General features: G+C 44.5%; 1 protein-coding gene across 5 annotated transcripts in view; it reads right to left on the bottom strand.

The window, feature by feature from the left end:
- CABP1 (calcium binding protein 1) overlaps positions 1 to 4,299 on the bottom strand; it is a 27,562-nt gene that overhangs the window by 21,784 nt on the left and 1,479 nt on the right. The gene's annotated exons all lie outside the window — the stretch shown is intronic.

Genomic DNA, 4,299 nt, shown 5'->3' with positions numbered 1-4,299 from the left:
ATAGTGAGAAGAGAATGTTCTTGACACATACTTTCCACACAGGCAGCCTGGGGACACTTCCTGCCCCAAAATGGGGCCACTTCTGTCATCCCAGTTTGCTGTAAGGTCCATTAAAACCTGTTACGAAGAGCTAAAGCTCAAGAATAAAGGAGGATGGAGCAGGACAAGAAAAGGAAAATTTTACAAGAAATGCAGAAACATTCCTTCCCTATTTCAATGGTAATGTGGATGTGAACATTAAAGTAGGAATGGAAGATGGTGCAGGAGATGCTTTAAACTCCCTGCACAAATAGAAATACAAAAGCTCCTTTGGCCACAGTGCTAACAGCAGAACCCTGTAAATATTTCATGATTCTCTACGGCAATTGTTTGACCCCTTTGATCCCCATGCTACCAGAGGCAATTGACAGAAAACTGTTGGGGAATCACTTGACTGAAAAATTTAACAGTCAGGCAGGGTGTGAAAGCTAAACGGCTCTGAAAACGTTCAGGTGTCACATGGCAGGATCGTTTACAAATTAATATTGCATAGCAAATGCCCAGAAAAAGCTCTTCTTGAAGGTGCCAGCTAGGCCCGTGCTGAAGCACAGGAGGAATGAAGCGAGGAGAGCCAGCAGTTCCCTGTGCTGCAGTCCCCATACAGAGTTGTGGTGAGCCAGGTGCCAAGCGGCTGCTGCACTGTAGGCACTGCAGCCGCCACATCACCCCCGCCCCCCGTTTTTTCTTGCTCTGCTGTCCTGCTGCCACTGCACTGCTGTCCCGGTCTCTGTGCTGCTGTTGCTACTGTTGTCACTTAATAAACTGTGTCTTGCTGTCAGGCTGCCACCTCACCACCACCCCAGCTGCCAAGGGGTCACTCCTGTTGCTGAACTGTGATCTGTAGCGACACTAGAGACACTACAGGACCCTCATACTCTTCTGCTCTGTAGGGGTAGTAAGCATGCTCCCTTATGCTTCACAACACTCTTGCCACTTGGCCACTCCAACACTATCCTATCAGGCCAAAATTATATGAAATATCCTCCTCACGCTCCCTTTTTCTTTCCACTTTCCCACTTTGCTGCATTATTACACACACATCCCTTGCCAACTACACCTGTGTCACAGCACTGCTCTCACACTGCACTGAGTTCCTGCCACTGCAGGGCCACTTTAAAACACTGCTGTCCACTGTCCCACACAAAACCAGCCCATACTCATACTGCACTGTCACCAAGTAAGTCTGTGGCGTTGTCCTCATGCTAACTCACAGCCGTGCTTCCAAAACTGCAGCATGGTGGTAATACTTCACTTGCTGCCTTCTGCTACAGCAGGATAGTGCTGTCAGATCAGCACAGCCCTTTGCAAATATCACACCAGAAGTGACCACTGCTGTATAGAATGGCTCTTGTTTGGAATATTGTATTACTACATCAGTAGACCGCTAAACTCTTCTGTCAGGCTAGAACACTCCACAATTATCACACCCAGGCACTGCCAAACTCCTACCACATGGCACCAGTATCACATCTCTGCTCTGCCCCAGGATTGCTTTACCACACCACTGCATTGCTGTGTTCTCCAGGCATTCAGAGCTGCACGCACTGCATCCTAACCCAGTACAAACTCCACAGCAGAGCGCTCTTCTGCAACTGCTGCACCGAGCCAGTGCAAACATGTCATTAGGCTAAGATGACATCCTGGCTTATACTTAATGCATCATTACACTACCCTACTTTTGTTAATTAATGTACCACTCAATTATAAAATGGTAAAATAACCTAAAAGAGTATTACTGCTTAATGGTATTAGAACATCACCGCACCAATATAGCATAAGCCTAATTAATAAAATATCACTGTATCCTGTATCCTGGCAGTATCTTAGCATTCTTCTGGAGTACACACCCACAGTGCACTATATTGCTGTGCTGGTTATATAAACACAGTGCTTCTTCCTTCACTCCGTCTTTTTTTGTGCACAGCTACAAATCTGTCTCCCTCAGACACAACCCTCTAGTCCTGAACTGCTCCTTTTTGCTGTTACTGCAGTAATGACATCCTCCATGGAGTCATCCCTGCAATATTTTCTGTGTATCTGATTGTACCACTGTAGTGTCTGCATCTGCGACCACATCACTGCACCACCATGGAACAGGGTGATGACGTTCCACATCTGTAGAGCTGGGACAAGATATACTGGTGCTGCTGGACCACAGTGCTCTGCTGCTGTAGATATGCATCACTGTGCTCCTCTCCTATGTACAGCAAAATTACTGTTTTAACTGTTTCACAGTGGGCTGTGTGGGCTAGAAAGAAGTTCTCATATTAAATGAATTATCTGCGGAGCTGTTGCTGTCTTCTAATCACAATATGGAGCAGACTGGTGTTACAGCACCTGCAGCCTCAGACTGCAACCCTGGACTTGCCTGCACCTATGACCCTGCCACAGCCCACGCTGCAGCCTGGGCTCTTGCAGGTGTAAGTCCTTGCCTGTCTCAAACCTTTTTACACAATGCTGGGCATTTTCACACAATGCTGGGCATTTATTTTTTCATTCACAGAAACAAAATTTGTATCATTCTGTGCCATGACAGAATTTCCATACATCTTACCCCTGAGCTTTTATTCATCACAGGATTTTGATATCATTACAAAATAAAAGCTTCATGTATCTCTTTCTGTAACCAGCTCTTTGTGTATCCTAAATTATAGTTCCCCATCTTGCCCCTGTACAGGGGGATCTATTACAGCCCGCTCCTAAAAGTCAGTCCTAAAATCTCCACTAAATTTTCCTTCTGTCATAGTTACTTCAAAGAAAGCATGTGAGAGATGAATACGGAGAGAAAAGGGAATAAATAACACTACGCTCTAAAAGAAAGATGCTGGTGTGTGTGTGCGTAAGCACTGGTGCAATGTACTCAGTGAAAAAGTGAAAACTAGAATTGTATCTCTCTCATTTCTGTAAAGGGCATTGTTCAACACCACAGATAAATTTTGCTTCATTTACAGCTTTCAGAAATGTCTTTTGACACTGGAATGTGAGCAGCAGAGCAGATAAAATAAAGATGCTGTTCAGGTAAGGACTGAGTTCAAAACCAGAGGGGTTTCCATGAGTGGGAGACAGGGCATGGATTTGTTTGTATTTCTGACGCTTTGGGGACATACAGCTCCACAGACTTAACATCTCTTCTCGGATACATCTTCACTGCCCTCAAAACTACAGCGTAAGTCAGAGCCAAGACCACGGATTTCAAAGCCTGCTGCTTGAATACTGCTTTTTGAAACCTGGCTGAGCATCTGTCTCTGACCAGGCTCTTCCTTATTGTTACAGCAAAATTTTAATCTAGACTTTGGGTGCACCATTGGCACAGGAAAGATAAGACTCGTTTTGAGTTAAACATAACCATAACAGTCCTAAACAGCAGACTGTCAGTGAGGATGGAAAACTGTTGTGCTTTGGAGAGAACAGATGTGCTTTGATTTTTATCTGGAGAAGTCAAGATGAACAGAGGTAGACAACACTCCCATATTAAACATATGGGTGTATCACCCAATTACAAAAATTTTTCTAATTCTCTCCATAATCTCAGTCTGAATGCGCTCCTTGCAAAGCCTCCCAAACATGCATTAAAAAAAAAAAGGAAAAAATTTTTAAAAAGAGAAGAGAAGAGGACTCAACAATAAACCCCAGAAATCATAATTCTGGTTTAATCAATCATTTCCAGGGCTGGAACTTAGCCACACAGGCTACTGGCTTATATCTATAATTGTGCTTCTGGAAGATTGCAGTTACATTAATCTTCCCAGAGATTACATTTTCCAGTAACATCCCTAGATGTCTCTAAAAGAAAATTTCAATTTAGTCTCCCTCTGCCTTTTCATTTTTAGAGGGTAACCCTGTTGGGTAATTTCACTACCAAAAGCAGCTAAAAGTGACAGCTTTGTACCGAAAGAGCTTGCAAACACCAAAAGCATCTGTTCCATTCTAACATAGTGACTGGGAAAGCTTCGGAACTGGGTCAGGATTTTTTTTTTTTGTCGTCCTCCCCACTACCTTCTCCTGACAGCTTCTGCCATCAGAAATGATTCATATGCTGATTGTACAGAAATGTACCATAAGGAGATGTAAACAAATACAGCAAAGCAAGGCGGGGAGCCAGAGAGATTGAATCTAATAAGTAAATAGCTTTTAAAAATCCGCTTCTCTGACTCTCACCCTCAGCAGGCAGAGACACAACCTCCCCCGGCGACAGGGAAAGCACCGGCACTTCCCCCGTCAGCACCACCGAGAGCGCCCTCCGCAGTGCCCGGCGGGGCC

This window comes from Corvus brachyrhynchos, unplaced genomic scaffold (assembly GCF_000691975.1).
Source record: "Corvus brachyrhynchos isolate BGI_N302 unplaced genomic scaffold, ASM69197v1 scaffold864, whole genome shotgun sequence".
Classification (NCBI taxonomy): Eukaryota; Metazoa; Chordata; class Aves; order Passeriformes; family Corvidae; genus Corvus; species Corvus brachyrhynchos.
Note: the sequence above shows the minus strand (reverse complement) of the source record. Positions and strands in the feature narration are given on the sequence as shown.